The sequence below is a fragment of the Heptranchias perlo genome, chromosome 10 (genome assembly GCF_035084215.1).
Source record: "Heptranchias perlo isolate sHepPer1 chromosome 10, sHepPer1.hap1, whole genome shotgun sequence".
Taxonomy (NCBI): Eukaryota; Metazoa; Chordata; class Chondrichthyes; order Hexanchiformes; family Hexanchidae; genus Heptranchias; species Heptranchias perlo.
Genome location: NC_090334.1, coordinates 82,959,653 through 82,985,575, shown reverse-complemented (window position 1 = coordinate 82,985,575; position 25,923 = coordinate 82,959,653). Strand labels below are relative to the sequence as shown.

At 45.8% G+C, this 25,923-nt stretch overlaps 1 protein-coding gene across 2 annotated transcripts in view; it reads left to right on the top strand.

Annotated features, from left to right (window-relative positions):
• The window catches only part of brf1b (BRF1 RNA polymerase III transcription initiation factor subunit b), a 366,821-nt gene that overhangs the window by 75,601 nt on the left and 265,297 nt on the right, over positions 1 to 25,923 (top strand). Inside the window, exon 1 of one of the 2 annotated variants that reach the window (XM_067992100.1) lies at positions 20,306 to 20,558. The exons of the other annotated variant lie outside the window; for it this stretch is intronic. The gene's annotated coding sequence lies outside the window, so the exon portion shown is untranslated. Of the gene's footprint in view, positions 1 to 20,305; positions 20,559 to 25,923 lie in introns of those variants that run through there. 2 annotated transcript variants of the gene reach the window in all.

Below are 25,923 nucleotides of genomic sequence, written 5' to 3'. Positions count from 1 at the left end.
CCAAGGCGGGTAAATGAAGTTAAGATCCAGATCAGCAATGATCTAATTGAATGGTGGAACAGGCTCGAGGGGTTGAATGGCCTCCTCCTGTTCCCATGCTTCTGTCTGGCAGCGCTGGGCTCCGTCTGCAGGAAGGTTCATGGCCGATGTGCTCAGGTTTCTGTAAATTCTGGCTAATCAGTTCATGCAAAGTGGGTAGAAGTTGGTTGGTGGGGGGGGGCGTGGGTGCGGTGCAGCAGGTATGAGCCAGAGGCTGGCTCTGATCCTTGTTAAATTTAAAAGTTGAGTCACTGAGGGTCTCGATTACATTCTGCGAATACTGGCGAGTGAGCACTTGATGTTTTTGCACAAAATCCTTTGCTGCATTTTAACGCTCGACACTACTGTTGCGATGGCAGACTTTCATAGGGCGCGTTATATTTGCATAGTGTAATTTCAAGGCTGAAGAGTGACTTGTGGAAGAAAATCAATATCTGGAGAGGGCTGTGAGGGTTTCAAAGGACATCAGCTGCAAGTGCAAAACTTGAACAAGTTGTGATTTGAATTCCTACACTCCTAATATGTGTGTAAAAAGTTAAATAAACCTATACGTAACAAACTTCCCCAATGGTTCAGTTAGTTCATCAGAATGGGGTTGAGGGGGCGGGGCGGGGTGTTGTATGGACATGAGAATTCTGATTACAGAGGGGAAAAAATCGGCTAGGGCTCCTGATCCTTATTCAGTGACTGACCCCCTCCGATTTATTGAATTTAAATTTCACAACTGGTGGGATTTGAGCCCCCTTTAATACTGCACTGCAGTAATGGCCAGCATGGGCATGAAAAAATATTGGCAAGTAAAATCAAGGAAAACCCAAAGATGTTTTATTAATACATTAAGAGCAAGAGCATAACTAAGGAAAGAGTAGGGCCTATTCAAGACCAAAAAGGTATCATAAGAACATAAGAGATAGGAGTAGGCCATTTGCCCTTCGAGCCTGCTCCGCCATTCAATGAGATCATGGCTGATCTGATTCTGGCCTCGTCCCCGCCTGTTCCCCATATCCTTTGACTCCCTTGCTGATCAAAAATTTGTCTAACTCAGCCTTGAATGCATTCAATGACTCAGCCTCCACCGCTATTTGGGGCAAAGAATTCCAAAGGTTCACAACCCTCTGAGAGAAGAAATTTCTCCTTATCTCTGCCTTAAATGGGCGATCCCTTATTCTGAGACTATGCCCCCTAGTTCTAGATTCCCCTATGAGGGGAAACATCCTCTCAGCATTTAGCCTGTCAAGCCCCCTCAGAACCTTACATGTTTCAATGAGATCTCGTCTCATTCTTCTAAGCTCCAGTGAGTATAGGCCTAACCTGCCCAATATTTCCTCATAAGACAACCCTTCCATACCCGGAATCAACCTGGTGAACCCTCTCTGAACTGCTTCCAATGCAAGTTTATCTTTCCTTAAATAAGGGGACCAAAACTATATGCAGTACTCCAGGTGTGGTCTCACCAGCACCCTGAACAGTTGTACCAAGACTTCCCTGCTTTTATATTCCATCCCCCTTGAAATAAAGGCCAATATTCCATTTGCCTTTCCAATTATCTGCTGCACCTGTATGCTAACTTTTTGTTTCATGTATGAAATCCCTCTGTACCGCAGCATTCTGTAGTCTTTCTCCATTTATATAATATATTTTATTTTGCTTTCTTATTCTTCCTACCAAAGTGGATGACTTCACATTTTCCCACATTATACTCAATCTGCCAAATTTTTGCCCACTCACTTTATCTATATCCCTTTGCAGACACTTTGTGTCCTCCTCACAACTTACTTTTCTACCTATCTTTGTATCATCAGCAAATTTGGCCACAGTACACTCGCTTCCTTCATCCAAGTCATTGATATATATTGTAAATAGTTGAGGCCCCAGCACTGATCCCTGCTGCACCCCACTAGTTACAGATTACCATCCTGAAAATGACCCTTTTATCCCGACTCTCTGTTTTCTGTTAGTTAGCCAATCCTCTATCCATGCCAGTATATTACCCCCAACACCATGAGCTCTTATCTTGTGCAGTAACCTTTTATGTGGCACCTTATCAAACGCCTTTTGGAAATCCAAATACACTACATCTACTAGTTCTCCTTTATCCACCCTGCTCGTTACTTCCTCAAAGGACTCTAATAAATGTGTCAAACACGATTTCCCCTTCATAAAACCATGTTGACTCTCCTTGATTTTATTTTGAGTCTCTAAATTTCCTGCTACTGCTTCCTTAATAATCGATTCTAGCATTTTCCCAATGACAGATGTTAGGCTAATTGGCCTATAGTTACCTGCTTTCTGTCTCACTCCCTTCTTGAATAGGGGCATTGCATGTGTGGTTTTCTAATCCGCTGGGACCTTTCCAGAATCTAGTGAATTTTGGAAGATTACAACCAATGCATCCGCTATCTCTGTAGCCACTTCTTGTAAGACCCTCGGATGCAAGCCATTGGGTCCAGGGGACTTGACAGCCTGCAGCCCCTTTAGTTTGCCGAGTACTTTTTCTCTAGTGATAGGAATTGCTTTTAGTTCCTCCTTCCCCTTTGCCCCTTGATTATCTACTATTATTGGTATATTATTAGTGACTTCTACTGTGAAGACTGATACAAAATATCTGTGCAATGCCTCTGCCATTTCCTTGTTTTCCATTATTATTTCCCCAGTCTCATCCTCTAAGGGACCTATACTTACTTTAGCTTCCCTCCTCTTTATAAAATTGTAAAAGCTCTTACTGTCAGTTTTTATATTTCTTGCTAGTTTACTCTCATAATCTATTTTCTCCCTCTTTTATTATTTTTTTTAGTCCTCCTTTGCTGGTTTCTAAAGTTTTCCCAATGTTCGGGCTTACCAGTAATCTTTGCCACTCTGTATGCCTTTTCTTTGAACTTGATACCATCCTTAACTTTCTTAGCCATGGTTGGTACACCCTTCTCGTGGCGTCTTTCCTCCTTACTGGGATATATTTTTGTTGTGAGTCATAAAATATCTTTTTAAATGTCTGCCACTGCTTATCCACCGTCATACCTTCGAATCTGTTCTCCCAGTCCACTTCAGCCAATTCTGTCCTCATGCCATTGTAATTGCCCTTATTTGAGTTTAATACAGTAGTTTCAGGTCCAAGATCCTCACTCTCAAACCGAATGTGAAATTCTATCATCATATGATCACTGTTTCCTAAAGGATCCTTTACTTTGAGGTCATTAATTAATCCTGTCTCATTATCCATTACCGGATCTAAAATGACCTGTTCCCTGGTTTGTTCCACAACGTATTGTTCCAGGGAACAGTCCCGAATACACTCTATGAACTCATCCTCAGGGCTACTTTTACCAATTTTATTTGTCCAATCTATGTGAAAGTTAAAATCACCAATGATTATTGCATTACCTTTTTTTACAAGTCCTCCTTATTTCCTGATTAATATTTTGCCCTACAGTGTAGCTACTGTTAGGGGGCATATATACTTCTCCCACCAGTGATTTCTTTCCCTTGCTATTTCTTACCTCCACCCAAATTGATTCTACATCTTGACCTTCTGAGCCAAGATAATTTCTCACTATTGTACTAATTTCATCCTTTATTAACAGAGCTACCCCACCACCTTTACCTTTCTTCCTATCCTTCTGAAATGTCAGATATCCCTGAATATTCTGTTCCCAACCCTGGTCACCTTGCAACCACGTCTCTGTAATGGCAACAAGCTCATATCCATTTGTTCCTATTTGTGCCGTCAATTCATCTATCTTATTACGAATGCTGTGCGCATTCAGATGAAGAACCTTTAATTTTGTCTTTTTACCATTTTTTCCTACTCTGACCCCATTTGCTGGTGCACTCTTATGTTTGTTCACTCTGTCCCTTCCTGTCACACTCTGGTTATTATCCTCATCTCTTCCCTGTACTACTTCCTTCTCCTTTCTCGTCAACATTCTAAATCCTCCCCCCCCCCCCCCCCCCACCCCATTTAGCTTAAAGCCCGATCTACAGCCCGAGTTATTTGATTCGCCAGAACACTGGACTTATGTGTGGAGATGGAAGATGTTGGTATGGTTCTCAATGAATACTTTGTGTCTGTCTTCACAAAAGAGAGGGATGATGTAAACATTGTAGTTGAGGAGGAGTATGAAATATTGGATGGGATAAACTGAGTGAGCGAGGAAGTGTTAAGGGGATTAGCATCTTTGAAAGTAGATAAATCACCAGGCCCGGATGAAATGTATCCCAGGCTGTTAAAAGAAGCAAGGGAGGAAATAGCTGAGGCTCTGACCGTCATTTTCCAATCCTCACTGGATACACGCGTGGTGCCGGAGAATTGGAGGACTGCTAACGTACCATTGTTCAACAAGGGAGCGAGGGATAGACCAAGTAATTACAGGCCAGTCAGTCTAACCTTGGTGGTGGGCATATTATTGGAATCAATTCTGAGAGACAGGATAAGCCGTCACTTACAAAGGCACGGAGTAATCAAGGACAGTCAACACGGATTTGTTAAGGAAAGGTCATGTCTGACTAACTTGATTGAGTTTTTTGAGGAGGTAACAAGGAGGGTCGATGATGGTAGTGCATTTGATGTAGTCTACATGGATTTTAGAAGGCTTTTGACAAGGTCCCACATGGCAGACTGATCAAAAAAGTACAAGCCCAAGGGATCCAGGGGAGAGTGCCAAGTTGGATCCAAAATTGGCTTAATGGCAGGAAGCAAAGGGTAATGGTCGACGGGTGTTTTTGTGACTGGAAGGCTGTTTCCAATGGGGTTCCGCAGGGCTCAGTACCAGGTCCCTTGCTTTTTGTGATCTATATTAAAGATTTGGACTTAAATGTAGGGGGCATGATTAAGAAGTTTGCAGATGATACAAAAATTGGCAGTGTGGTTGATAGTGAGGAGGAAAGCTGTAGACTGCAGGAAGATATCAATGGACTGGTCAGGTGGGCAGAAAAGTGCCAAATGGAATTCACTCCGGAGAAGTGTGAGGTAATGCATTTGGGGAGGGCAAACAAGGCAAGGGAGTACACAACAAATGGGAGGATACTGAAAGGTGTAGAGGAAGTGAGGGACCTTGGAGTGCATGTCCACAGATCCCTGAAGGTAGATAAGGTGGTTAACAAGGCATATGGAATACTTTCCTTTATTAGCCAAGGCATAGAATATAGGAGCAGAAAGGTTATGCTGGAACTGTATAAAACAGTGGTTAGGTCACAGCTTGAGTGCTATGTACAGTTCTGGTCACCACATTACAGGAACAATGTAATTGCACTAGAGAGGGTACAGAGGAGATTTACAAGGATATTGCCAGGGCTGGAGAATTTTAGCTATGAGGAAAGATTGGATAGGCTGGAGTTTTAAAAAATTATTCGTTCATGGGATGTGGACGTCGCTGGCGAGGCCAGCGTTTATTGCCCATCCCTAATTGCCCTTGAGAAGGTGGTAGTGAGCCGCCTTGTTGAACCGCTGCAGTCCGTGTGGTGACGGTTCTCCCACAGTGCTGTTAGGATAGGGAGTTCCAGGATTTTGACTCAGCGATGACGAAGGAACGGCGATATGTTTCCAAGTCGGGATGGTGTGTGACTTGGAGGGGAACGTGCAGATGGTGTTGTTCCTATGTGCCTGCTGCTCTTGTCCTTCTAGGTGGTAGAGGTCGCGGGTTTGGGAGGTGCTGTCGAAGAAGCCTTGGCGAGTTGCTGCATTGCATCCTGTGGATGGTACACACTGCAGCCACAGTGCGCTGGTGGTGAAGGGAGTGAATGTTTAGGGTGGTGGATGGGGTGCCAATCATGCAGGCTCCTTTGTCCCGGATGGTGTCCAGCTTCTTGAGTGTTGTTGGAGCTGCACTCATCCAGGCAAGTAGAGAGTATTCCATCACACTTCTGACTTGTGCCTTGTCGATGGTGGAAAGGCTTTGGGGAGTCAGGAGGTGAGTCACTCGCCGCAGAATACCCAACCTCTGACCTGCTCTTGTAGCCACAGTATTTATGTGGCTAGTCCAGTTAAGTTTCTGGTCAATGGTGACCCCCAGGATGTTGATGGTGGGGGATTCGACAATGGTAACGCCGTTGAATGTCGAAGGGAGGTGGTGAGACATTCTCTTTTTGAAGATGGTCATTGCCTGGCACTTGTCTGGCGTGAATGTTACTTGCCACTTATGAGCCCAAGCCTGGATGTTGTCCAGGTCTTGCTGCATGCGGGCACTGACTGTTTCATTATCTGAGGGGTTGCGAATGGAACTGAACACTGTACAATCATCAGCGAACATCCCCATTTCTGACCTTATGATGAAGCAGCTGAAGATGGTTGGGCCCAGGACATTGCCCTGAGAAACTCCTGCAGCAATGTCCTGTGGCTGAGATGATTGGCCTCCAACAACCACTACCATCTTCCTTTGTGCTAGGTATGACTCCAGCCACTGGAGCGTTTTCCCCCTGATTTCCATTGACTTCAATTTTACCAGAGCTCCTTGGTGCCACACTCGGTCAAATGCTGCCTTGATGTCAAGGTCAGTCACTCTCACCTCACCTCTGGAATTCAGCTCTTTTGTCCATGTTTGGACCAAGGCTGTAATGAGGTCTGGAGCCGAGTGGTCCTGGCGGAACCCAAACTGAGCATCGGTGAGCAGGTTATTGGTGAGTAAGTGCTGCTTGATAGCACTGTCGACGACACCTTCCATTACTTTGCTGATGATTGAGAGTAGGCTGATGGGGCGGTAATTGGCCGGATTGGATTTGTCCTGCGTTTTGTGGACAGGACATACCTGGGCAATTTTCCACATTGTCGGGTAGATGCCAGTGTTGTAGCTGTACTGGACCAGTTTGGCTAGAGGCGCAGCTAGTTCTGGAGCACAAATCTTCAGCACTACAGCCGGGATGTTGTCGGGGCCCATAGCCTTTGCTGTATCCAGTGCACTCAGCCGTTTCTTGATATCACGTGGAGTGAATCGAATTGGCTGAAGACTGGCTTCTGTGATGGTGGGGATAACGGGAGGAGGCCAAGATGGATCATCCACTTGGCACTTCTGGCTGAAGATGGCTGCAAACGCTTCAGCCTTGTCTTTTGCACTCACGTGCTGGACTCCGCTATCATTGAGGATGGGGATGTTTACAGAGCCTCCCGTTAGTTGTTTAATTGTCCACCACCATTCAGGATTGGATGTGGCAGGACTGCAGAGCTTTGATCTGATCCGTTGGTTGTGGAATCGCTTCGTTCTGTCTATAGCATGTTGCTTCCGCTATTTAGCACGCATGTAGTCCTGAGTTGTAGCTTCACCAGGTTGGCACCTCACTTTTAGGTACGGCTGGTGCCGCTCCTGGCATGCTCTTCTACACTCCTCATTGAACCAGAGTTCATCCCCTGGCTTGTTGGTAATGGTAGAGTGAGGAATATGCCGGGCCATGAGGTTACAGATTGTGCTGGAATACAATTCTGCTGCTGCTGATGGCCCACAGCGCCTCATAGATGCCCAGTTTTGAGCTGCTGGATCTGCTCTGATTCTATCCCATTTAGCACAGTGGTAGTGCCACACAACACGTTGGATGGCGTCCTCAGTGCGAGGACGGGACTTCGTCTCCACAAGGACTGTGCGGTGGTCACTCCTACCAATACTGTCATGGACAGATGCATTTGCGACAGGTAGATTGGTGAGGACGAGGTCAAGTAGCTTTTTCCCTCGTATTGGTTCGCTCACCACCTGCCGCAGACCCAGTCTGGCAGCTGTATCCTTCAGGACTCGGCCAGCTCGGTCAGTAGTGGTGTTACCGAGCCACTCTTGGCGATGGACATTGAAGTCCCCCACCCAGAGTACATTCTGTGCCCTTGCTACCCTCAGTGCTTCCTCCAAGTAGTGTTCAACATGGAGGAGGACTCTCATCAGCTGAGGGAGGGCGGTCGGTGGTAATCAGCAGGAGGTTTCCTTGCCCATGTTTGACCTGATGCCATGAGATTTCATGGGTCCAGAGTCAATGTTGAGGACTCCCAGGGCCACTCCCTCCTGACTGTATATCACTGTACCGCCACCTCTGGTGGGTCTGTCCTGCCAGTGGGATAGGACATACCCAGGGATGGTGATGGAAGAGTCTGGGACGTTTGCTGAAAGGTATGATTCTGTGAGTATGGCTATGTCAGGCTTTTGCTTGACTAGTCTGTGGGACAGCTCTCCCAATTTTGGTCCAAGCCTTCAGATGTTTGTGAGGAGGACTTTGCAGGGTCGACTGGGCTTGGTTTGCCTTTGTCGTGTCCGGTGCCTCACGGCCCAATGCCGGGTGGTCCGTCCAGTTTTATTCTTCTTATGACTTTTTTAGCGAGTTTGTACAGCTGAGTGGCTACTAGGCCATTTCAGAGGGCACTTAATAATCAATCACATTGCTGTGGGTCTGGAGTCACATATTGGCCAGACCGGGTAAGGACGGCAGGTTTCCTCCCCTAAAGGACATTAGTGAACCAGATGGGTTTTTACGACAATCTGGTCGTTTCATGGCCACCATTACTGATACTCGTATTTTAATTCCAGATTTTATTTAATTAATTGAATTTAAATTCCCCAGCTGCCGTGGCGGGATTTGAAATCATGACTCCGGATTATTAGTCCAGGCCGGAGTCTTTGGAACAGAGGAGGCTAATGGGTGATTTAATTGAGGTGTATAAAATTATGAGGGGCCTAGATAGAGTGGATAGGAAGGACCTATTTCCCTTAGCAGAGCGGTCAATAACCAGGGGGTATAGATTTAAAGTGATTGGTAGAAAGATTAGAGGGGAGCTGAGGAAAATTTTTTTCACCCAGAAGGTGATAGGGTTTTGGAACTCACTGCCTGAAAGGGTGGTAGAGGCAGAAACCCTCAACTCATTTAAAAAGTACTCGAATGTACACTTGAAGTGCTGTAACCTACAAGGCTACGGACCAAGTGCTGGAAAGTGGGATTAGCCTGAGTGGCTCATTTTCGGCCGGCGTGGATACGATGGGATGAATGGCCTCTCTGTGCCATAAATTTTCGATGATTCTCTGATTTTTGTGCTGCAGTCCTGGTGTGGGGCTTGAACCCGTAACTTTCTGACTCATTGATGATAACTGAGCCAGGCTAATCCATGCGGAGATTCTGAAAGTTTTCCCAAGGTGAAGTATATCAGAGAGAGGGATTCATCCTCTTCAGGCAGGTAGTTGGGACTGATAGTCCTCACAGGGGAACTGGAGAAAACTTGAAAATATGGATATAAAAATTGGCAGAACCGAATCTATTTTATGCAGAATGATTAAGTCTCGAGTCACTAATGATGTATTTGTATCTTGCAGTCTTCATGGACAGTTGGTCAAATTTTGCAATAACACAGAAGCAACTTACTTATCTGAACAGTAAGGACTGGACACTTCTTTGGGCCTCACTTCTGAATGGTTTTCACAAAGTTTACGAATTGTTGCTTAATGCAGTCAGTGCAAGAGTAACTGTTTTACTGCCAAAGCGCACTGAGCTGTCGTAATGGGTGAGGATAGAGCCTAGTCTACCTCATTCACCTTGTCTTGTTTTGATTTGCTTGGAAAGCTTAGATGGATTTCTTGCCTCAGGTTAGCAAGCAGCGTTTGGCAGGAACACCCAACTGTGCTTACTGGAATTGTTTTGCACATACAACTGCAGCTTGAACTTGTCTCTGCCTGGAATTGTACATGCGGTTGTTGGGGGTATGTAATGGATTCTCTGCACTGCTGTGTGTGTCCTTGGAGTCGCTGTCACCTTCCAGATGCCCTGGTATACTGGGCAGTGTGCCTTTAGGCCAAGACATCTGTGGATTCTCCCTTGAGGTCATGTTGTCAAAACCCCCACTGTCTTTGAGCAGTGTTCACTGAGTTAAAGGTACTTCAAAGGCTTTGTGGTCTGTTGGAGCTCTGATATGCTGTTGCAGGGAGTGGAAGGACAAAGGATTGTTCCTACATGATCGCAACATTGGCAGTGCCATCCAAATGATGTAGACTGGGGGCCATGTCTTTCTAGTCGAGAGGGGAAGAGAGAGAGAGAGAGACACACACCCTAGGGTGCTGCCTTACAGACTGACCCAGCACAATCGGAAGAGTCCGTGGAACAGATCCCTCGCTCACCTTAGAATAACTGACAGTGGGAATCCTAAAGAAGCAGGAGTTGTACAAATTTATCGTTTGCTCCTTGCTCAGAAGATCCCATGGTACCATTCGAAGAAGAACAAGGGAGTTCTCCCCGGTGTCCTGGCCAACATTTATCCCACAACAAACATCATTAATACAGATTATTTGGTCATTATCTCACTGTTGTTTGTGGGACCTTGCTGTGTGCATATTGGTGGCCGAATTTCCCTGCATTATAACAGCGACTACATTTCAAAAGTACTTAATTAGCTGAGATCATGAAAGGTGTTATATAAATGCAAGTTCTTGTAATCTGTCTTCCTATTTATAAAACCCAAAAGCTATTAAATTTTTTTGTGGCTTTATCTACCTGCTCTTGCACTTTCAGGGAGTCATATATTTGAACCCCTCTGTGTCTCTGTTTATCCACACACTTCAATGTCTTCCCATTAAGTGTATACTCCCATTCCTTGTTTTTCCTCCCAAAATATATTACTTCACACTTCTCCACATTAAACTGCACCGGCCACCTGTCTGTCCATTCCACTAACCTATGTCCTCCTGAAGTCTTGCAGTCCTCACTGTTTGTCGAACCTACTTTTGTGTCACCAATAAATTTTGAGATTGTGCTCAAGTCCAAATCATCCATAGATTCCCTCCTACACCTCTCTCTAACTCCGAGGCATTGAGGACAATTGTAGCACTTCCACATTTGCTCAGATCAGATAACGATGCTACAGAAGAGGGATTAAACATGGGATCTTGCTGGTCTGTGTGGCTCTGTACCCCACTATGTGGTCACTTATACACCAAGCTACCATGCGAGCTCTTCTGTTTTTGTTCCCTTTCACCCTTTCTCTTTCACTGCTTGAGGCCTCAACTTAAACAAATATAAATCCCTCCATGAAACAAAACTCACTTCATGGAGGCCTGTGCGATTTAAATTTATCTTTGCGACTCAACAGATTACGTAACCCACAAGTGATGACAAGAAGTGGAGGGTGAGTTCTGGTCACAGCTGTTCTGTGTGGCACCACACTGGGTATCGAGTTCTCAGTGCCTGTCATTCTCTCAATGACGCTCCAGACAAAAGGAGCTATTTTTTTGGGTTGCAGTGGGATGATGTCACCGTGTCACGGTGACTAAACTGATGAAATGATTTGTCTGTCCAGTAGTTGTGGGAACTACATGAGATGGGGGTGGGGAGTTGTAGTGAGCAGGCTGTGTGTATATGTAATGCAGTGAAATCCTAACGAGCGCAGAACAAGTTTTATCCTGGAATGGGTGAGAATTCTGCAATATATCCAGATGTTGCAAATATTTTTGAATATTTTCATGGAAGCCTTGTCAATGGTTCGCAGCTCTGGAGGAGAGGGGAGGGATTCAAATCAGCAAGACCAAGAATAGCACCCAACACCCTTGCCAGGAACAGTCTGCACAATAGTCCTTTATTTAGACCCCTTATTAAACTTTCACACAGTGGAACAGAGGCCGGCATCACAATGCCCTGTGTAGGTCCATCTGCAGCACGTCAAAATCGGTCAATTAAAGATTTATATCTGGCCGAGCCTATTTGTGGGCCTGACAGAAGGCTGGAAACGGGAGGATATACAAGACGTCATGTGTGGAGTTTGAGAGGAAACGGTCGGTTGTGGAGATGTTGAACCAGTGTGAACATCGAACATCCTCAGTGCCTGTGGCACTGATGATGCTGATTAGAAAGTGTTCTGTCCTGGTTTGATGGGGATGAGGAGGGGAAGACGCCTGTGTGTTGGAGCTACTGGGGATTTGCTTTAAAACCCATTTGAATGCCTAGCCGTAAAACCTGCAGATTTACTGTGCCCATTAGCTAGAGGGACGCTCTGCACTGTGTTGTAATTGTTCTCAATTTTCACAGATCTGACTTTTTGTTTTCCAGTGAATAGCGTGGGGATGCAGATTATCCTAGGGAAATCATTGTTCCGTGGGAGCTTGTGCAGAGGTGTGGACTGCATTCTAATGCATAGCACTTGAATCATTTTTTTCTCCTTCCTGTCCATGAGCCTCTCCACCCCCAGAGCAAAATATGTCACTTTTTATAGCGATAGAAACAAAAATTACAAATGCTGGAAATCTGGTGTAAAAACAGGAAATGCCTGAAATACACAGGTCAGTCAGCATCCAAGAAGAAAATACACTGGCAGGCTTTCAGTTTTTTCTCTGTTGTTATCAAACTTCTAACTACAGATGGAAAACAAAATGTGTTCACCAGCCAACGCAGAACTGAAATGAGTTTGAGAGTTATTTATCTAAATGTGGTTGCTATACCAGACACAAGTTTTATTCGGTCTCGAGCTCCTCTCCACCGGTTGGTTCAGCTGGGCAGGCAAGGGATCCTAGCTCTGATCCCTGGTCTGTGCTGAGTTAACTGATCTCAGCTAGGGCATCGTTTGGGGATGCTACGATCCCTTGGGTCAGGGAGGGGGAGGAAAATAAGCCAGGGATCCTGATCGCTATCAAAGGACCCCATCCTGGAAAGTGGATGTTGGTTAAGGTTGGGATTTTACCTGTTTGTGATGTTTCCTCTCTTTCCCCCCCCCCCCCCCACCCCGTGGTTGACTAAGCCTGCCAACGTTGTTCGTAGCCCTGCTGTCCTATTCGACTCTGAGCTGAGTTTGTGACCCCGTAGCCTTCCTGTCACAAAGACCGTCTACTTCCACCTCCATGACATCGCCCGCCTCCGCACCCTACCTCAACCCATCTGCTGCTGAAACCCTCATCCATGCCTTTGCCACTTCCAAACTCGACTGTTCCAGTGCTCTCCTGGCCAGGCTCCCAACCTTTGTGCTCGAAGCTTCAGCTCATCCAAACCGTATCCTATCCTGTACCAAATACTGTTCACCCATCACCCTGTCTTTGCTGACCTACATTGGCTCATGGTCGCCCAATTCTTTCTATTTAAAATTTTCATTCTCTTCGTGGTCTCTCCCCCTCCCTATACGTGTATCCTCCAACTTCCCTAGAACTCTCATTTCTGGCCCTTTGTGGATTCCCCTTCCCATTGCCTCGCCACTGGTGGCCCTGCCTTCAGCCGCCGAGGCCCCACACTTAACAGTTTCCCCCCCCCCTCCCAAATCCCTCCATCTCCCTTAAGACCCTTCTTAAAAACCCAGCTCTTTAACCTACTGCTTAACATCTCTGTCTTTGCTTGACATCTATTTTATATCATTACGCCTCTGTGAAGTGCCTTGGGTCATTTTCCTATGTTCAAGGTGCTATATAAATGCAGGTTGATGTTTCGGCACCTGTGTGAAGAATAGCTACTTAGACGAGGTACCAGAAGGCTGCAGCCCAAGAGTTAGTTCTTATAGGCGAGGTGGGCTGAAAACCTGTTGAGGGGAGGGATGTGGGGGAGAGAGAGAGAGAGAGAGAGAGAGTCTGATATAATCTTTCTGACTGGAGGTTAGCAGCACTGTGACCTCCAGCTGGGAAACCCTTTCTGGCAATCAATGTTCAAGGTTAGTAAGCAAAACCATGGAGAATAATTGCTGAACAGAATCAGCATCCTTCCAACTCTGTGGTAAGGGTGGATTATTACACTTGTGATTAGAGGTTCAGTTTACTAAACTTAGTGATTTTGAAGCTAGCTTTGGCATAACTTCAGCAGGGAGCTGGTTCTGCTCGTGACCTTCAATGTAAAATGAGTTGGCCTGTGAAAGAATATGGGGTGTTTTTTTTCCATCTTTCATCCTTCCCCCTCTACCCTCTCGGATGGATGTGAAAGATCCCATGGCAGTGTTTCGAAGAAGAGCAAGGGTGTTCTCCCCGGTGTCCTGTCCAATATTTATCCCTTAAATTTTACCAGCATCAGTAAAACAGATTATCTGGTCATTATTACATTACAGATTGTGGGACCTTGCTGTGTGCAAATTGGCTGCCGCGTTTCCTACATTACAACAGTGACCACACTTCAAAAGTACTTAATTGGCTGTGAAGCGCTTTGAGATGTCCTGAGGTCGTGAAATGTGCTAAATAAAGGCAGGTTCTTTCTTTCTTAAGCCCCCAGAATTTGGGCAAAGTGGTCCAGAATTAAGACTTGGGAACCCTCAAACATATGTACGGGTACTTCTGGAGTTCATTTTTTAATTCTAAAGCATGTTTTGAAGAACTTCGAGACTAGCATAATTAATAAACTCGTCAAACTAATTTCTCTCTATCCTACCTGAAGCACCATTACAGTCTGATAATTTGAAGTAGTTTATCTCTCAAAAAAAATCAATTATGCATTAATTTGAATTGAGCAACGTTGAATTAAGATCAGTAGGCTGCATTGCACTTTTCTTTCAAGCGCACTCAAACCCTTGAAATAGGAACCTTTAATAAAAAGCCACTCCAACGGTTCATTAGAAACGTATAATAAGGACGTTAGACTTCATGACATGGATTAGAGGCTGGCAAACTGCAGGTTTTAGAGATCAAGGCAAGCTGGAGAGGAAACCGAAACCAAAGCACTAGAAATTCAGTCAGAACTTCAAAGGGTTTGAACTCTGTTCTCACACATGTCGGACTATTTTGGTACCGTATTAAATCATTATTCGAGCTTCTAGAGTTCGGCTCGGTCCTCGACTCTGTTTCCCTTGTGATCTCTTAAGAATCTGCAGTTTGCCAGCTCTCTAATTTGTCGTGGAGGTTCCAAGGAAGTAGATGAGGGGTTCCAATTGCAGCCGGCAGTTATCAGCAGAACGCACGCTTGTGAAAACGTTGGCAAGTGCAAGATCCCCCGCCCCCCCGCGCATCTCCAATTTTTATCGCCCCATGGTTGGTGGCCGAGCCTTCAGCTGCTTAGGCCCTCAGCTATGGAATTCCCTCCCGAAACCCTCTGCGCTTCTCTCTCCTCCTGTTAAATACTGACAAGCTCTTTTTCCGGGAGGGGAGGGGGACCAACCCGGTCTTTCGCTTCTTGTGATTTTTGCAGCAGGAGTCACTGAGCAGTGATGAGGAATGGAAACACCAGAGGATTGAGCCCCCATAATCCAGGCTGACACTCCCAGTGCAGTACTGAGGGAGTGCTGCACTGTCGGAGGTGCCGTTTTTCGGATGAGACGTTAAACCGAGGCCCCATCTGCCCTGTCAGGTGGATGTAAAAGATCCCATGGCCACTATTGGAAGGAGAGCAGGGGAGTTCTCCCCAGTGTCCTGACCAATTTTTATTCCTCAACCAACATCACTAAAACAGATTACCTGGTCATTATCACGTCGCTGTTTGTCAGACCTTGCTATGTGCAAATTGGCTGCCGCGTTTCCTACATTACAGCAGTGGCTATATTGGTGGTAAAGCGCTTTGGGATGTCCTGAGGTTGTGAAAGGCACAATATAAATGCAAGTTCTTTCTTTTCTCTCCGGGAGTACTGAGTTCCGTCTGCATTCGGCTAACTCGGTACAGATTGGGAACTGAGTGTGGGATCTTCTGTTTAACACTCAAAAGACACGTTTTGCTTTAAAGATGACTGGATTCTCTTGACTCCCCGTTGCGTAAGGTTGCAGTCATCCATCGCTACACACCTTTAACTCCAGCTGTCGCTTTCAGTTCTGTAATATCCCTGTCACACTCATGCTTTTCCTAATCTCTCACATTTGCCAATCTATTACCGACCAATGCAAAGAACTGAGTAATTCAAACACTGACTGTAGATATTAACCTGCTTGTGGACAGGGAAGACTAATTTCACTTTCAGTACTAACGTTTTATGACTTTCAGTAATCCAGTTGATGTATAGTAGCACTCTTCTTATTTGTTACTTTCTGTAGTTTTATAGGAAAGTGGGAGTGTGAGAAACTTGTTACTCATTGCCTAGTGAGCCTTCCATGCCCGTACTTGTCTAAACATTAGAACCAAAGTTGGAATTTTTCTGATGTGTAAAGGTCAGCACATCAGGCAGTGCTTGAAGAGTGGAGATGGTGAAAGACTGGAGTTGTGTAACATTGAAGGTCCTTGGACTCTCTGTGCAGTAACTACCTACTTTATGACCCTAGAGAGTTACATAAGCATAGTAACAGTTACAGTAACACTGTCCTCCTGAAAAATGTTTGGAGGGATGTATTCAATTTTATTTTGTAGGGCTCCCATAGTGGCTTAATGGGTACAAGCACTGCCTGATGTGCTGACCTTTACACATCAGGAAAATTCCAAATTTGGTTCTCATCCATGCTGTTGTTACCTCTAGACTTGACTATCCCAATGCTCTCCTGGCCGGCCTGCCATCTTCCACCCTCCGTAAACTTAAGCTCGTCCAAAACTTTGCTGCCTGTATCCTAACTCACACCAAGTCCCATTCACCCATCACCCCTGTGCTTGCTGACCTACTTTGGCTCCCGATCCGGTAAGACCTCGATTTTAAAATTCTCATCCTTGTTTTCAAATCGCTCCATGGCCTCCCTATTTCTGTAACCTCCTCTAGCCCTACAACTCTCCGAGATCTCTGCACTCCTCCAGTTCTTGCCTTATGCGCATCCTCGATTTTAATCGCTTCACCATTGGCGGCCCTAAGCTCTGGAATTCCCTTCCTAAACCTCTCCGCCTCTCTAACTGTCTCTCCTCCTTTAAGACGCTGCTTAAAACCTACCTCTTTGACCAAGTTTTTGATCACCTGGCCTAATATCTCCTATTGTGGCTCGGTGTTAAATTTTGTTTGATAATCACTCCTGTGGAGCACCTTGGGACGTTTTACTACATTAAAGGCGCTATATAAATGCAAGCTGTTGCATGTGCGGAGTTAGCTGATCTTGGTGCCGCCTGCATTCGGGAGGAGAAAGAAATCTGCCAGATCCCTGCTGCTGGAACATGTATTATGTAGAACTACATAAAATTTACAGCACAGAAAAGGCCATTTGGCCTAACTAGTCCATGCCAGTGTTTATGCTCCACATGAGCCTCGTCCCACCCTACTTCATCTCACCCTATCAGCATATCCCTTTATTCCTTTCTCCCTCATGTACTTATCCCGCTTCCCCTTAAATGCATCTATGTTATTCGCCTCAGCTACTCCATGTGGTGGCAAGCATGTGCCTGGAGGTTGGGTGAGGATAGGATCCAGTTTGGCTATGATGCTGTGCATGGAAGAACAGCATGCGGATGATCATTACCATCATCCCAGGGGTGCATCAACTATTGGACCATCAGGGAAGCGCCATAAGTGTCTTCATAATGGACTTAATTGTGTTAATGTTAAATCAAGTGAGTGTGTCAGATGGGACATGCTCTCATGGTGCAATATTTAGCCTGCTGGGGTGCAGCTAAATGCAGCCCTGTGTTTTCCCTCCTGTTGGCTGCAGTCCATAGTGTAAAGCAGCCAACCTACAGGAAACAGACAGCATCACAGCCCCACGAAAGTGTGCATCTACAAATATGTCCTCACTGGTTTAACAGAAGTAAACGTGAAGAGATGATGCTGTGTGTCAGGACTTTGTCTGTAACCGAAGAGTCCAGGGACCATGAAAGCAACTTCTGGCGGTCACTTTCCAAAGCAAGGAGCAAAAGTCCTGTCCAATATAAAAGTGCCTATTTGGAAACTCAGATTAATGGTTGGTTGAATATTTTGAAGAGTAGAGGAGTTAGTATCCTAGGCCAATATTTATCCCTCAACTAACATCACTAAAACAGATTATCTGGTCATTATTTCATTGCTGTTTGTGGGATCTTGCTTTCTGCAAATTGACTGCTGCGTTTCCTACATTACAACAGTGACTACACTTCAAAGGTACCTCCATTGGCTGTAAAGAGCTTAAAGGTTGCTTTATAAATGCAAGTCTTTCTTTATATTGGTGTCACATTGCAGGTGGTTTTTGGCTAACATCAAAGGCCATTCCTCTGGGTTACAGCTGCACCGAGAGCTAATCAGAAACTCTCTCCAGACACAATTGGGTGGAGGGATGAGGGTCTGTTTGATTGCTGGAGTTTTGTCTAGGTTAAGAAGCCTCTTGAGTAAAACCAGGGAGGGCCCTGGTTGTGTATGTAGGCCATGTTGGATGAGGATGAAATTGAGCTAATTTTATTGAGTCTTGCTTGTTCGTTGAATAGAGCATTATCTATCCAGCCTCTTGTGTCCCTCTCCAGGGGCTCCTAGTACATTGTTGTATCATCATTCTGTGTTGTGATAAAAGAATTGACGGGACGGGACAGGCCAGCCCAGGGAAGAAGGACATGGGAAGGGAGTGCTGCATGGTTGTCACCATAATCTCAAAACCTGTCTTATTTTTTCTCCCATCCTCTCCCAAAGTTGCTGACCATTGATTGGGCAGCCCTCTGGCATCTTGCTTGTGTGAGCCTAGTCGGAGAGTGTTGGCTGGCTGTTTGACTATTTAGACCTATCATAGCAGCAGAATCCTGGTTGACATTTGCACATATGCAGTTCCTAGGACGGCTTGCTTAATGGCTATCAGGGGACCCTGTTTGATTATTAAAATGATAAAAGGATTTGACAAGCTAAATACGGAGAAACTATTTCCTCTGGTGGGGGAAATCAAGAACAAGGGGACATAATCTTAAAATTAGAGCTAAATTCACATTCAGAAGTGATATTAGGAAGCACTTTTTCCACACAAAGGTAGTAAAAATCTGGAACCCTCTTCCTCCAACCAAAAGCCTTAGGATGCTAGGAGACAATTGGAGCTTTCAGGACTGAGATTGATAGATTTTTGTTGGGTCAGGGTATCGAGGGATATGGAGCTAAGGGGGGTAAATGGAGTTGAGTTGAGGTGCAGATGAGCCATGATCTGATTGAATGGCTGAGCAGTATCGAGGAGCTGAATGGCCGCCTGCTGTTCCTGTGATATTGAAGATTTACAGTATGCTGTGTCCTAGAATTGGGGTGTGACACATGTTGACAACTTGTTTTCGTTTTGAGAGAACATGGTGAACAATGGAAAGGACAGTTGGTTACTGTTCACTGACCTTTCTGTAATCTCGTAGTAATTGTCACTGAGTATGTAATGGGAGTGGACTCATGTGACTGTTCCCCCATCTCATCTCTGGGTTTCCAAGAAATTTAAAATCGCTGTCGGAGGTGCCGTCTTTCGGATAAGACGTTGAACTGAGGCCTCGTCTGCCCTCTCGGCTGATGCAGATGATCGCATGGCACTATTTTGAAGAAGAGCAGAGAAGTTCTCCTTGGTGTCCTGGCCAATATTTATCCCTCAACTAACATCACTTTTTAAAAAAAAACAGATTATCTGGTCAGTATCTCATTGCTGTTTCTGGGATCTTGCTGTGCACAAATTGGCTGCCAAGTTTCATTACAACAGTGACTACACTTCAAGAAGGTGGCTCATCACCACCTTCTCAAGGGCAATTAGGGATAGGCAATAAATGCTGGCCTTGTCAGCGACGCCCACATCCCACGAATGAATAAAAAAAACTTCATTGGCTGTAAAATGCTTTGTGATGTTCTGAGGTCGTGACAGGCGCTATAGAAATACAAGTTCTTTGGGAAAGTTGGGACTTTCTAGTCTTTTAGACTTTGTGCTATGGCATGGTATGCTTTTACCCCATAGACATTTGGGGTTGGGGGGGGTGTGTCAGACTCCCTCTTTTTTTTCTTTCTTGGCCTTTCTTGGGTCTCCCTATGCGATTATGTACTTTCTTGTGCTGAGATGGAGGCCTGATGGCTGTCAAAAGTTGCAGGGAGATGGGTGAGATTGGCCCTAGGATGGTACTCCCGCTTGGATTTGGCTTGCCATCTTTCCACGATGCTACGATCGCAGTCCAAACTCGCACTGTGGAGGATTGGGCGCGAGCAAGTGTCCTACAACTATGTGGGCATATTTTCTTCTGGTATTTGAGTCGGGGGGTTGGGTGGGGGGGGGAGGGGGCTTCATTATGTCACACTGCATAACCTTTAATCTGCTTAGTGCAGGTGTTGCCGGCTCCTGACGTTCAGTCACCAAAGGCAACCTTTGCCAGACTCGTTGAGGCCAGCAATCTGGGCAAGTTTTATTTTGGTAGTGCTGTCACACAGCAGGCACCTGGGGGCACTGTACAGCGTGGGAAGGACAAGATAAATGCGTCAGGAGCCAGAGGCACCAGCATAATATAAAAGTGACTTTATGTTCCCTCTATCAGTCGGGCCTCGGGTGCACAGCTGTACGGTTGGCTCACTGTCAGACAGCCCACTGTTCACAGCGGAGGTTGACGTGGCTGAAGTGACGTGTATGTTCAGCTTGGTAGAAAAGGGATGTTGAAATAAACAGAGCTGGTGCTCATCATGTCACGTAACGTCCCAGAATGGCTCCAGAACTTTCTTCGTGACTTGTAAACCTATGAAGGGCGGGTCGACTGTTTTCAGCTCCTCTGTGTGATTGAAAGGAATTTGTGCAACTCGTATTGCTGCCAATGGCAGGCGGAGGAGGAGTTCCCCATGGCTGCTTGCTGCAGTCACCATTTAACCCTTCAGGAGCACATTGCAAAGCCAGAACAAGGTGTGTTTTATTTCCCCCTCAGTCTTATGTCCTTTGGTCTCATTACATAAGTGTGAGCCTAGGCCGAGTGTTGGAGGGGGGAAGAGAGATAGCCGTGCATATTATAAAAAGGATATAGAGGCACTGGAGAAGGTGCAAAAAAAGATTTACGAGGATGATGGCAGAATTGAGAGGTTATACCTATCAGGAAAAATTGAACAGGCTGGGGCTCTTTTCTTCAGAAAAGAGAAGGCTGAAGGGTGACCTGATAGAGGTCTTTAAAATTCTGAATGGTGACCTGATAGAGGTCTTTAAAATTCTGAAGGGTGACCTGATAGAGGTCTTTAAAATTCTGAAGGGGTTCGATAGGGTATACGTAGAGAAGATGTTTCCACATGTTGGGGAGACTATAACTAAGGGCCATAAATATAAGATAGTTACTAATAAATCCTGGCAGGGGAAAGTCCATGATCCAGAAGGTGGATCTCCCAGGACGAGTAGAATCAGCCACTACCGGTTTAAGCTTTGCAGACGTAGAGGAGGATCCTCATGTTGGCCAGATGTTGAACATCTTTTTCCAGTAGGGCGAAAACTAAATGGTAACGTACATGGCGACAAGGGCTTCCTGGGTACGGGGTGCGAAATACTGTCAGGCTGACTGCAAGGACAGGTGAAGGAACCTCGCCGTGGCAACTAAAGGTCTTTGTGAAGAAGGTTCTTCTTGAAGCTTGCGGTTTCAAGGCCGCGAATATCTTCTGCCTGCACGACTTCCTGAGGAGTGGATACTTTGACGTGACCTTCAGGGACGTCGCAGGATGCCTGAAGATGCTCCAAGGAGATGGGAGAGAAAGCGCCATTGTCGCTTCTCACTGCGGAGCCGCTCTTCGTGCTCCCGCTGGCGAAGGAACGGACGCTGATGGTCCACATGTTCAACCTGCGTGTGCCTGTCATGGATGTGCTGATATTCCTCAAGAGATATGTGGACGGAACGGATCGGAGCATCGACATCGCGGACATGTTCAGGATCTGGACGAGCAAGAGGAGCATTAAGGCGACGCGGTGGAAACATCGTTCACCTCCCCTCAAACTTTGCGATTGAGACGCGCCGTGGGTACGTGGTGTACCAAGGGCAGCCCAAAGTGTGTGGCAAACCTGGGCACAAGGTGGCCTCCTGCAAGGCGGTGATCTGCAGGAAGGAGGGCCACCAATCACTGGACTGTCAGGAGGCCAAGTGTGGAGCATAAACCCCGGCATGGACCTTTTGGGCCGAATGGCCTGTTTCTGTGCTGTACATTCTGTGTAATTCTATGTGCACACGCATGTTCAGCTATTCCAGGCAGGAGTCGCTGGTTAGCGACCAGGACCAGGAAAGGGGGACGGGGAACTGAAAATGCTGGAACTATGCAGCATCTTTGTCTGAAGAGACCAGGAGGCCTGACTAACTTTTCTTGCCCTCCCTCACCCAGGAGGCCTAAGGCTTATTATCGTGCTTCCAACTCAGACTGCGGGGTTGTTGGGGGCGGGAGGGGAATTAATCTGGGATTTTTTGCTTTGTATCTGACAAGATGGTGCATTTACCCACTGAGATATTGAACAATAAATCATTTCAAACGTAAACCAAAACCTTCTATGCAGACAAATTCCGCTTAGCAGATGTGATAGGAGAGAAAACTCGGATTGGGACCATGTAGAATGGTGTTTTCACAACAGTACAAAAACCATCGTTATCCCCCCCTACAAGCATCCTTTAGAAACTGAGAATTGATTCCTATTTATTATAGGTCCTACATGTGCTCCTTGTACTTTCAAAATGATGCAGAAGAGTAGAAGGAGCAATCACTCCCCGGGTACTGTTTATATTGGCGAGGTTATTCGCTGTGCATGTCTCCTAATTTTTGACAGTAGTTAACCCTGAGTACTGAAACAAGGTTTTTAAAAAGGGAACATGGTTTTACTTCTTTGTGCTAAATAAGAAAACCAGATGTCTCTGCCTCACTGTATCTGTGTGTGTGAGTTATGAAAATAGGCCTTCTTGCAGGGGGTGCAAGTCTCTCTGTCCCACGGATATGGTGGGGTGTGAGCGTGTGTTAGCTTTCCACTTTCATTTACTCTCTCCTCTCTCACCCCTCCCAATGCCTGGATAAAGTGTGCTTCCCTATTCTAAGGAGAGGGATGGTGAATGGTGTTTGTACAGGACTCCTTGTGCTAGGAGATGTGAGAGAGTGCTTTTCTGGACAGCAGCCATTTGCCTGTTAGAGTGGGATTGCTGATAGCTTGGCCTACTCCAGTTTGATGTCCTCTTACTTGGCAGTGAAACAAGCTACTTTTGTTTACCCCCCTCCCCCCTTTTTTGTTTGAAAGCATTTCTACCCATGTGTCTCAGCCAGAAGGGAACAATGATCTCTTTGCTGTTGCTGATGTTCCCAAGAGCCTTGTGGCAGTGGTTTGTCATGAATTTTTTTTTCATTCTTGGGATGTAGGCGTCGCTGGCGAGGCTGGCATTTATTGCTCAACCTGGCTGCCCTGAGAAGGTGGTGATGGGTCTTCTTCAGGAACCACTGCAGTCCTTGTTGATGGTGTGTTTTTTGATACAACTGAGTGGCTTGCGCGGCCTCTCCAGAGGGCAGTTGAGTCAACCATGCTGGTGTGGGACTGGAGTCACATATAGGCCAGTCTGGGTAATGACGGCAGGTTTCCTTCCCTAAAGGACAATCTGACAGCTTCGTGGTCACTTTTACTGACGCCAGCTTTTTAAAAAAAATTCAAATTCTCAAACTGCCCACGATGGGGTTTGAACTCACATTTTTTGGATTATTAGTTCAGGCCCACTGGATTACTAGTCCAGTAACAGAACCACTACATCATCATGCCAAGTGAAGTAGTTAGTCCCCCCTGTCCCTATAATAGATTAATGAATCAATCAATCTATCTATTATCTCCCAAACACATTGCCTAGTGGGGAAATGCACCACCTGGAGTTGAACGTACCCGTACAAAGTTGGAAGGTTTTGTTTTTATTAATTCTCGGGCTGTGGGTGCCACTAGTAATGTCTGCATTTATTGCCCATCCCTAGTTGCCCTTGAGAAGGTGGTGGTGGTGAGCCGCCTTCTCCTTGAATCGCTGCAGTCCGTGTGGTGAAGGTTCTCCCACTGTGCTGTTAGGTCGGGAGTTCCAGAATTTCGACCAAGCGACGACAAAGGAATGGCCGATATATATCCAGGTCGGGATGGTGTGTGACTCTGAGGGGGGCTTGGAGGTGAAGGTGTTCCCATGCGCCTACTGCCCTTGTCCTTCTAGGTGGTGGAGGGCACGGGTTAAATATTTGGTCTGTGCTAACAACAACAACTTGCATTTATATAGCATCTTTATCATAGTAAAACGTCCCCAAATGCTTTGCTAACATAGAATGGGCCTATATTCTCTGGGGTTTAGAAGAATGAGAGGTGATCTTATTCCATATAAGATTCTGAGGGGACTTGACAGGGAAGAAGCTGAGAGGTTGTTTCCCCTGACTGGAGAGTCCAGAACGAGGGGACAAATAAGGGGTCGGCCATTTAAGACTGAAATGAGGAGGAATTTCTTCACTCTAGAGGGTTGTGAATCTTTGCAGTTCTCTACCCCATAGAGTCCAAAAATCTATCTATCTCAACCTTGAACATACTTAGCGACTGGGCATCCACAGCCATCTGGGCTAGAGAATTGCAAAGATTCACAACCCTCTGCGTGAAGAAATTCCTCCTCATCTCAGCCTAACAAACTCCCTCACTCACCAACACCAAGAAACAGATTAACTGGTTATTTATTTATTTATTTCTGTTTTCATTGTGCAAAATGACTGTCATGTTAGCGACATTACATTCGCTGCACTTCAAAGTAATTTATTGTATGTGAATCACTTTAAAATGTTACATGAATACAAGTCTTTGTGATGGGAATGTCAGAATGACCTGTGAAGTGCTTAAGTGGACAACAGGAGATAGATAAATGGCAGAATTGATATTAGCAATCAAACAGTGGGAGGCACAATGAGAGAAATCAAAGAAATAAAAGGTACAGAGAGTGTGAGAGAATAGCTATAAGGTAGGTGGATAGGCACGGGAAAGGGAAGTATAAAAAAACTGGCAGCCTGCTAGAAGGCAAAAGCCGTCCAACACCAGTGTCGACCACCTCGCCAGCACGGTGTTCCAACTGCAGGGGTCTCTTTTACCCCACCCCCCAACGCCAACCCGATCCCTCTCTTCCCCATCCCACCCCCCACCAATCACCGGAAATGCTGGCACACCCATTCCACTTCAAATCTTGGCTGTGCAATTGGCCCCAGCCTCTCAGCGGTTGTAAATGAAAAGCCTCTGACTAATTGCACCTGCTGGTCCTAATTTGTTGCTGTTGTGGGTCAGTCCTGATCTGCAGTGTGGGAAGAATAGGAACAGGAGTAGGCCATTCAGCCCCTCGTGCCTGCTCCGCCATTTGATAACATCATGGCTGATCTGTGATCTAACTCCATATACCCGCCTTTGGCCCATGTCCCTTAATTCCTTTGATTGCCAAAAAGCTATCTATCTCAGATTTAAATTTAGCAATTGAGCTCATATCAATTGCCATTTGCGGAAGAGAGTTCCAAACTTCTACCACCCTTTGTGTGTAGAAATGTTTTCTAACCTCGCTCCTGAAAGGTCTGGCTCTAATTTTTTGACTGTGCCCCCTACTCCTAGAATCCCCAACCAGCGGAAATAGTTTCTCTCTATCCACCCTATCCGTTCCCCTTAATATCTTATAAACTTCGATCAGATCACCCCTTATCCTTCGAAACTCCAGAGAATACAACCCCAATTTGTGTAATCTCTCCTTGTAACTTAACCCTTGAAGTCCGGGTATCATTCTAGTAAACCTACGCTGCACTCCCTCCAAGGCCAATATGTCCTTCCGAAGGTGCGGTGCCCAGAACTGCTCACAGTACTTCAGGTGCGGTCTAACCAGGGTTTTGTATAGCTGCAGCATAACTTCTGCCCCCTTGTACTCTAGTTCTCTAGATATATAGCGACTGGGAAATCAGATTTTGCATTACAGGTGGTGCCTTCTTGCAATCTTGGTGGTTTGATCAAAGAATGGATCCCAATTAGACCACTTGAGGAGAAGAGGGGAGGGAAGGGAGCCGTTCAAAGATAAAAGCTCCTTACAGTGCTTTATTATTGGAATGAGTCCTATTGGAAGTATAGAATGATTCCATGCTGCACTGGGATAAACACTTGGGTTGGAATTTTACAACTGGAATATAGCCCTGTTTACACTACTCTGTCAAAGGAGGTGGCGACACCCTTGTATCTTAGGCTGTGCCTGCTCGTATTGCTGATTGCAGCATTGAGGGTGGGGGGTGTCTCACTGTGC